Genomic DNA, 9,244 nt, shown 5'->3' with positions numbered 1-9,244 from the left:
GGCCCGCCGCAGGGCCACCTGGGAAGCGTAGTCTAGTTCCCCTCGCGCGGGCGCGCACGCGCGTATGCACGCACTAGCTTGCGTCCGAAGCGAGGCGGCGACGTCATTTACCCGCGCCGTCCTTCCTAGGCGCTCCGGGGTACGGGGCTCTCAGGCTTTCTCCGGTCGGGCGCAGGTCCGGGACCCAGAGCCGGCGGACCCGGGGCGCCCACAGGTGGGAGGGCGCATCTCAGAGCCTACCACCCCCCGAGATCGCCAGCGGACCCTCGCCCTGGAACCACGCCACCCCCAGGCTTGGCCAGATCCACAAATGGGTGAAATGTTAACTTTTGAGGAAGCTGGATGGAGGCGATACAGTGATTCTGTATTGTTTCAGACCTAAATCTGGAAACGTGAAAATAAAAGTTAAAGAGAAATAAATAGTAAATAGATTAACAAAAATGAAATACTTGATTTCGTGTTGGTTTTGTTAGCTAGGACAAGGGTCGCAAGGTTTGGGCGGTTCTAAATGTGGAAGTAAGAAACGTCTAAACCTGTAGAGTTCTTATGAGTTTATTTGAGCCAAATTGGTGACAGTTGCCAGGAATCAAAAGCCCAACGGATTGAGAAAATGCTCTGGAGAATGGCAGTTTTACAGCTTATTTCTTTATACATTAGGATCAAAGGAGAAGACATAAAAGGCTGTAGTGGCTACATGAAATCCAGGGGTGGTAGATGGAAGAGGCGGGAGAAAGGAAAGCTGGGGAAATCTCGAAGATTGGATAAAAAGCAAAACAGAGAGACAAATACTTGTTTTACGTTAGAATGTGGGCAACAAGGTAACAGTGACGGGTTCTGTGGTCTCTTGCTCTGGTGGGAGTTGTGCCCTCCCGGGTCTGGAAAAAGATGACTGACCTTCCAAAGGTATGTGATCTCAGTTGCAAAAAGACAGGCTCACTTAAGGTAAAGAAGGACCTGTGTTATGGAAGCTGCCAGCCCCGGATGCGACTCCCTGCTGTGACTTGTTTTCACTTAGGAAATTAGTAAGTTCAGTCCATCCTGTGTGGTGACTTTCTGCCCCTCCATGCAGACCGGGCCCCACCCTGCCCCCAGCTTTAGTCAGGTTTAGTATGTGGCCCCTTTTCCTGTGCACGTTACTAAATGTAGCACAGTATTTTGCAGACCTGCTGTAAGCAGGATAAGCTTGATAGGGACCCAACAAGGTATGTGTAGCCTACTACCTGTAATTGAACAAATAGTATATATAAGCCAGTGATTTTCCACCGGTTGCTGCAAGAATTTTAAAATCATGCAGTACCTGTCTTTTTAGTCAGGAGCACTGACTTCTTTTTCCTTAGACTGTCAAATGACAAGGTGACAACAGCCAACACAATAATAGCAGTCGGTGTGAATGAATCAAAATTACACCTATGTTTTTGTCAGATCGGCAAAAAAAACATATTTTTTGGTGTGCCACAGAACTTTACTAATTAGTTTTTGTGCTCCGTGAGATGGAAAAGGTTGAAAAATAGCTGATACAAGCAATGGCTAGGCCTCCCTCCGGGAGACAGAGCTTTAGATGTGAATCCCTTCTCTTTTACTTGCTGCAAGTAAATAAAACTACCTGGAGACAACCAAGTCTCTTTGAATAGAACAACCCACAAGGTGAACCCCTTGAGTTTGGCAACAGTTTTTGTTGTTTTTTCCATATAAACTCCATGGGGCAGGCACTGTTGAAGAACATACAAAATTAACTGGAATAAGATGGTTACGGCCCCTCTCAGAGGCTCAAAAGGAGCATACTCGTTTAGGATTATGTCCTCTTGATAAATTGGCCATTTTGGGATTCCGAACTGTCCTTTATCCCTGGCGATACTATTTTCAAGTCTACTTTCAGTAACAAAACTACTTCAGCTTTCTTTAGATGTGTTTCCCTAACATATCCTTTCATGATCTTTTACTTTTAACTTCTGTGTCTTTGCATTTGAAATGTGTTTCTTATAGGCAGTTTAAAGTTAGTTCTTACTTTTTAAAAATTCTGGTTGACAATCTGTGCCATTTAATCTGGTGTTACATAATTTAAATTTAATGTAATTATTGGTATGTTTTTCTATTTTTGCTCTCTATTATTATTATATTACTAGAGGCCTGGTGCACAAAAATTTGTGCACTCGGGGGGGGGCAGGGGGGTTGGTCCCTCAGCCCAGCCTGTGCCCTCTCTCAGTCTGGGACCCCTTGGGGGATGACCACCTGCTGGTTTAGGCCCGCTCCCTGGGGGATTGGGCCTAAGCTGTCAGTCAGACATCCCTCTGGCAGCCCGGCAGCCCTCAGGGGATGTCCACTTGCCAGCAGGGAGCAGGCCTAAGCTGCAGTTGGACATCCTTAGCGCTGCTGAGGAGGCGGGAGAGGCTCCCACCACCACTGCTGTACTGGCAGCCATCAGCCTGGCTTGTGGCTGAGCAGTGCTCCCCCTGTGGGAGTGCCCTGACCACCAGAGGGCAGCTCCTGCATTGAGCGTCTGCCCCCTGGTGGTCAGTGTGTATCATAGTGACCAGTTCTGCTGTTAGGGTCAGTTTGCATATTACCCTTTTATTATATAGGATAGAGGCCTGGTGCATGGGTGGGGGCCGGCTGGTTTGCCCTGAAGGATGTCCCGGATCAGGGTGGGGGTCCCGCTGGGGTGCCTGGCCAGCCTGGGTGAGGGGCTGATGTCTGTTTGCAGGCTGGTCAAGACCTTTCCCCCCAGTGGGGACCCTCACCCCATGGAGGTTTGGCCAGCCTGGGTGAGGGGCTGATGGCTGTTTTCATGCTGGCCACATCCCCTTTAGGGTGGGGGGGTCCCCACTGGGTTGCCTGGCCAGTTTGGGTGAGGGCCATTTTTAGGCTGGCCAAGCCCCCTGGTGATGGAAGCTCCCAGCCTCTCCTTTTTTTTCTTTTTCTTTCTTTTATTCTGAGATTTATTTACCTTCTATAATTGAAATTTTGTTGCCTTCAGTGGAGCTCAGAGCCAGCCAGGACGGGCGGGAAGCTTGGCTTCCTCCATCACTGGAGCAACCAAGCCTCCTGCTCGCTCCAGCTCCGTGGCTGCCGGCCGCCATCTTGGTTGGGTTAATTTGCATATAGTCGCTCTGATTGGCTGGTGGGCATGGCTTAAGGCGTAGCAAAGGCACGGTCAATTTGCATGTTTGTCTTTTATTAGATTAGATTATTATTAATTATTATTAAACTAGAGGCCCGGTGCACGGATTCATGCATCGGTGGGGTCCCTCAGCCTGGCCTGCGGGGATTGGGTTGAAACAGGCCCGGTGCACAGATTTGTCCAGGGGCATGTCCAGCCCGTCTTGCTCAGTCCCGATCAGCTGGACCCCAGGAGCAAGCTAACCTACCGGTCAGAGCATCTGCCCCCTGGTGGTTAGTGCTTGTCTTAGCGACTGGTCAAACGATCAGACACTTAGCATATTAGGCTTTTATTATATAAGATAAAATGATTTAAATGTATCTTTTGTTATAGGCCTCCGAGTGGGACCTATAAAGAATTAATTTTCCAGTTGTCAATATGTAGCTTTACCTTAGGACAATCTACCTTCAAATCATATTATGTCACATAGGTTGCAACAACCTGAAACAGTCAAGTTTCATTTCTACTGTCCTGTTCCTTTTTTATTGCTATAAGTTTCACTTCTGTTATGCCATCAGCCCCATGACATATTGCTATTTTTTGCTTTGAACAGTCAGTTATCTTTTAAATACGTTAGAAATGAACAAACATGTGTTTTAGAATGTAAACCCTTGGGGGTGGGGGCGGACACACCTATCAAGAAGGGCTACTAGTGACTAACTGCACTCAAATTAAAAAAAAAAAACAGCCTAGCAGCCATTTCCACACAGGGGCCTCTCACAGAAACTCACTTCACAGAGAAGCCTGCACCGAACTGCCTGCCTGCACTGTGTTTCTGCCATCTGAGCCAGCCCTCATGAAGGAATTCCTGGAATCCTAATTCAATGATCAGACTGAGGTTTCCTCCATCCAATTGAAGCTGTGCAGCTCCAGCAAATCAGAGTGGCTCTGTTCTGACCAATCAGGCTGTGGGGATTTGGAATCCTCATTTGCATGACTATGGGCCAATCAGAGACCACTTAAACCAGTTCCCCTCTGGCTCAGAGAGATGGAAGCCCTTTCCCTGGCTGAGATGAAACTCTGAAGGTGTCTTGCCAGAGCAGAGTGAAGCTGACTAACGCAGGACGAAGCAGACCACAGAGGAGCAGAGTTGCGTATCTGGAGAAGGGCCTGGCTGGCGCCAGAGCTGTTCCACAGCTGTGCTGTAGCACAATTGAGCTGTTTTGTACTGAATAAAGTTTCCTTTTTCCAAATTGGGGATTTCTGTTGGCGTTGAATTGGCACCAACAATCACCAGTTGACGTTATATTTACCTGCTCTTGCCTCTTTTGTATGTATCCTGGCTTCCAGGTAGTTTTTATTCCTTTAGCCTCAATTACTTCAGCATTTCCTGTTATGCAGATCTAATGGTGGTGAATTCTGTCAACCATTGGTTATATGGAAATGTTTTTAATTTGCTGTCATTTTTGAAAGGTATTTTCACTAATTACAGGATTCTAGTTTGATCAGCCTTTTTTTCCCAGCACGTTGAAGCACATGTTTTATTTATTGTCTTATGGCTTGCATTGTTTCTGCTGAAAAGTTAGCAGTGATCCCTGTCTTTGTTTCTCTTTCTATAGTGTGTTAGTTTTCTCTGACTGCTTTTAGAATATTTTGAAAAAGTGTAAGAAGTAGGGTGAGCCCCCAGATTCAGGGATCCTGGTAGAACACAAAACATGCTCGGGAGCCAGGCAGCAAGGTAAATACCTTTACTCCTGTGCAGAAGGGTGTGCACGCACATGGCCTGGGAGCACATGCACACTGAGCAGGTGATCTGCTCGGCTTTTTAATCCTGACGCACCTGACCTGCCCTCACTCTTGATTGGAGCTCAGGCACACAGTCTTTCTTGATTGGCTAATTCAAAGGGAGGGATTGGCCTTTGCCGTTTCAAGATGGCGACCCCCAGGGAGCTGCAAGTCCTGCGGCCAACATGGTGGCTGCCAAGTCACGCAGTCCAAATGGCAGCTGTCTAAACTGTTCTTGGACAGAAAAGATGACTGTTTAGTCTCACAAAAGTGGTGGGTTTTCAGCAATTTATTGATGACATGCTATGGTGTGGTTTCCCTTGTTTGTCCTGCTTGAGGCTTATTGAACTTATTCAATGAGAGAGTTTCATCAAATTTGAAAATACTGCAGCTGAGATTTCTTCAAATATATTTTTTCTGCCCCCTTTTTTGGGGTTCCAGCTATATGTATGTTATACAGCTTGAGGCTGGTTTATTTTTCCATTTTCCTAAAGCTGTGTATTTAAGTTCGCCAATATTTTCCTGCAGTTTTCAAACTATTAAACTCATTCTGTGTGTTTTTTCATTTCAGGTGTTATTTTTTTTTATCTCCAGACGTTTAATTGAGTGTTTTTTTTATTATTTTTTATATCCTGGAGAAAATGCTATGCAGTAAATAGAGACATTTCCTACATGTTTTTACAGCTGCACATTTCTCCGTTTTGTGGCTGTACCACAGTTTATTCAGCTATCTCCATCTTGACAGACATATGGGTTGTTTCCAGCCTTCAGCTTTAAAACTGGGCCATCCATAATAATAAAAGCATAATATGCTAATTAGACCAGATGTCCTTCCAGACGTCCTTCCATCCTTCTGGACGAAGTCAGGGCTGTGAGGGAAGCCTGGGTCCCAGGTGCTGGAGGGAAGCCAGTGCCAGCAGCGGGGGGGGGGGGGGGGGGGGGAGGAAGGCCTACTCCTGCACGAATTCCGTGCATCAGGCCTCTAGTAATGCATAAGCTTGAACATACATGCTCTCATATTGTTTTTACTGTTAGGATCTGCTGTCTGAGCAGCTTTACTATATCCCACCTGACACTGTGACCTGTGCTGTACTAGACACGCCCAGGACTTAATTGATCTTATGCCTGGAAATCGTACCTGACCCCCTTCCTCCAATTCTTTCTGTCCCACCCCACTCCTCTGGTAACTGAAAATCTCTCTTTTTCTATGAGTTTGGGATTTTTAAGAAGATAATACATATAAGTGATATCACATCGTGTTTGTTTTTCTCTGTCTGGCATTCCTTCTGTGTTTATGACCAACATTCACCTTATCCAACCTTGAGACTCATTATCCACACAGCCTCCCGCGCAGAAGGGCTTGGTTTAATGCTCTACTGTCGCTGTCCTGAAATTGTTAACGAATTCTGAACAAGGGCCCCATGTTCTCATTCTGTACAGGGCCCGAAAATTATGCAAAATTATGTATCCAATTCTGATTATCCAAAACATGTTTGCTTGCTTGCTCAATTCTAGAAAACAAAATAACTCCAGGATTTCTAACTCATAGCTCTGTGCAAAACAAATTTCGTAACTGGGGCACATTATCTGTGTACAGTTCTACTTGTCTTACCACATATAGTCAAAATACTGTCATCCTGAGACCTGGGGTGAGGTCAGGTGTCCCTCTGTCTCATCCTGGCTGAACTGAAACACCCCTGGGCAGTGGACAGTTGGCCAGCCTGGCGGGGAGGGACAATGGTGGCGGGGTGGAGGGGTAGGGGGTAAGTGCAGGGCCAGAAGGGAGAGGTGTGTACTAGGGGCTTGGGCCAGGGGTTGGGAGCCCAGGTGCCAGAAGATGGCAGTGCTGGTGCTCAGTGGGGATCTGCCTAGACAGGAGCAGGAGCAGGAATCGGGTTCCGGGCAGGTGGCTACACCTGGAATGTGTGTTGCACCTGTCAACCGATGATTTGTTGGCACCAATTCAATGCCAAGAAGAATTCCCAATTGGGGTGCAGTGAAGGAAACTTTATTCAGTGCAAACAATACTACAGCTCAGTGGTGCTACAGCACAGTTGTGAAAACAGCACAGCCATGGAACAGTTCTAGGGCCAGGGAGCCCTGGGACCAGGCCCCTCTGACTAGATAGCTCTGCTCCTCCATGGTCGTTTCAGCTCTCGCTGGGGAAAACCCAGTCTCTAGTCTTCTGTGGAAAGTGCGCTCTCCTAGCCAGCAAATGCAGCCCTGTTAGGTGGCGGGACCATGGAAATCACAAGGGTGCTGCTCAGGCTACCGGACCTCCCCTCCCTGGGCCCCTGGACATGCTGTCTTTTCTTCAGTCCCAACTTAACACAACACTGAGTCCTCCCTGGTCCAGGGCTCACGTGCACCTAGGACTCAGCTGGAACACAGGAAAGGCAGTGGTCACCCTTGAAAGCTTGCATGTCTGGCCATTGAGCCACTCCTCTGGGGGACTAGGAGCCCCCTGGCCTGTGCTGACCTGTGGGGCTATAAGTACCGCTCTCACCCTCATGCCCTAGCCTGTGCAGCCATGGTCTCCCAGTTTGTCCACTGCTGCTACGATAGTCAGTAGAACCCACAGTGCACTGCAACTCTCTGGGAAGGCTGGGGGCACAAGCGGGAGACGCCTGGGCTCTGCCTGGAGTCTGAGGAGTGGCCGGTCAATCGGCCCCCAGGCATTTTGACTCCAGTTGGAAGCAGCCAGAAGGAAACCGATCTGCACTGGAATCGGAAGTTAGGTCTGGGGCTCAGGGCAAATTGCCCTCTGGGTGGGGGGAATTGGCACTAATGTGTGTGCCCCTGGGCCCAGCCAGGCATCCCGCTGAGATACCCACAGCTGCAGCAGGTCCAGCCCAGTCTGAGAGCTTCCCCTTCCACAGGTGGCTGAGGGGGTGCTGATGCTGGGGAAGGCCTGTCCATTCCCACAGGAGACCTGGTTGCTTCTGTGGACAGTTTCATGACGGGGCAGAAGCTCTCCCCAGTCAAAGCCCCGGCCCATAGTGTTCCACCTCTCAGCGCCCAGTCATGTCTGTGGGGACATGGGCACCTCCAACAAGCCTGCAGGAAGCATGTAGGAGTGACCATCATCCCAGGACACACGAGGGTGCTGGGGTCAGAAACAGAAAAAAATCAATTTACTGGTTCAGATAAACTTGCATTTCTAGTTAGAACTCAGAGAGAAGCCATCAAAATCTATTTCCTAGGTTAAAAACAACTTTCCTCCGTGCTAGCAACAATCTGTGAGTGCAACCGAGAATGTGATCTTGATAGCGGATCACTGGGAAGAGCCCATGAAAATGGCTCTACATCAACCTCACCAGGTGCCCTGAGACCTTCCATACTTATTTAATAGTTTAAAATCTTCAGCTGGGACTGGAGATCACCTGTTTACAATGAGTAAACTGATGAGTAAACAGGTAGGCGGGAACTTCCCCCGTGAACTGGGCAGTGGGCCCCTGCCCATTCCCCTACCCTCCTCCCATGTCCTCCTCCAACACCTCTGGAGTGGACAGAGTACAGGGTGGACAGGACAAGGGGTCCCAACATTGACACACTGAGACAAGACTCTGCACCCCAGTGGCACAGGGCCAACGTACTTTGCTGCCGTGGGGAATGGATCTACAGGTGACTTTCCCCCTTTTTCCTCCTAAGCTTTAAAAATAATCATTTTGTGGTATAGTAGAACATGTAAAATTTTAGATTAAGTGTCTGTGTGTGGAAAAGGCTTAAAGGATAAATCAGAATGTTTAATAGCTGATGGTTGATAATACCCTCTTTGAATACATTTATGGAAAAGCTACTCAAATATTAACCTTTGATCCAGACCAGGCTAGCTCCCCGTGAGGACCCGCAGGGCATTGCCCCTGGCCGGGCAGCGAGGCTGGGCGCAGTTTAAAGTGGATAGCGTGTGAATACATTTGCCATTCAAATTTTAACCCAATAAATATTCTGTCGGAGGCAACTCTTCATCTACACAACAAATAACTTTAAGGCAAGAGGAACTTAGCTCCTGGAATAACTAAAATTATTTCAATTCTAGATAAATACATTCAAGTACATAAGTGGCTTGACTTTTAAAGTTCAGTTATATAAACGGAAGCTTTTTGCATTCAGTTGGGGAGAGCGAATATTCCAAGCAAATAGGGTTTGTGGTATTTTCTCCCACGCCACCTATTGCTAGGTATACTCAAGGACCCCCAAGGCTGGTGTCCCCAAGGGGGAGCCTTCCTTCTCAGCGAACACCCCCCTCCTGAGAAAGGGAAGGGCTGCTTCTCAGGGCAGAATTTCCTGGTGTCTGCACTCATCTCTGTTACCTGTTCACACCCGGCTGGTCCATTGGAGCCCTTGGTTCCCACTGCAGAC

General features: G+C 48.0%; 1 long non-coding RNA gene across 1 annotated transcript; it reads left to right on the top strand.

Annotated features, from left to right (window-relative positions):
* Positions 1-10: 10 nt before the first annotated feature.
* Positions 11-4,403, top strand: LOC118656154. Its single transcript, XR_004967513.1, has 2 exons — positions 11-903; positions 3,868-4,403. It is a non-coding gene; the product is annotated as an uncharacterized LOC118656154 (long non-coding RNA).
* Positions 4,404-9,244: the final 4,841 nt, after the last annotated feature.

The sequence above is a fragment of the Myotis myotis genome, unplaced genomic scaffold (assembly GCF_014108235.1).
Source record: "Myotis myotis isolate mMyoMyo1 unplaced genomic scaffold, mMyoMyo1.p scaffold_m19_p_5, whole genome shotgun sequence".
Lineage (NCBI taxonomy): Eukaryota > Metazoa > Chordata > Mammalia > Chiroptera > Vespertilionidae > Myotis > Myotis myotis.
Note: the sequence above shows the minus strand (reverse complement) of the source record. Positions and strands in the feature narration are given on the sequence as shown.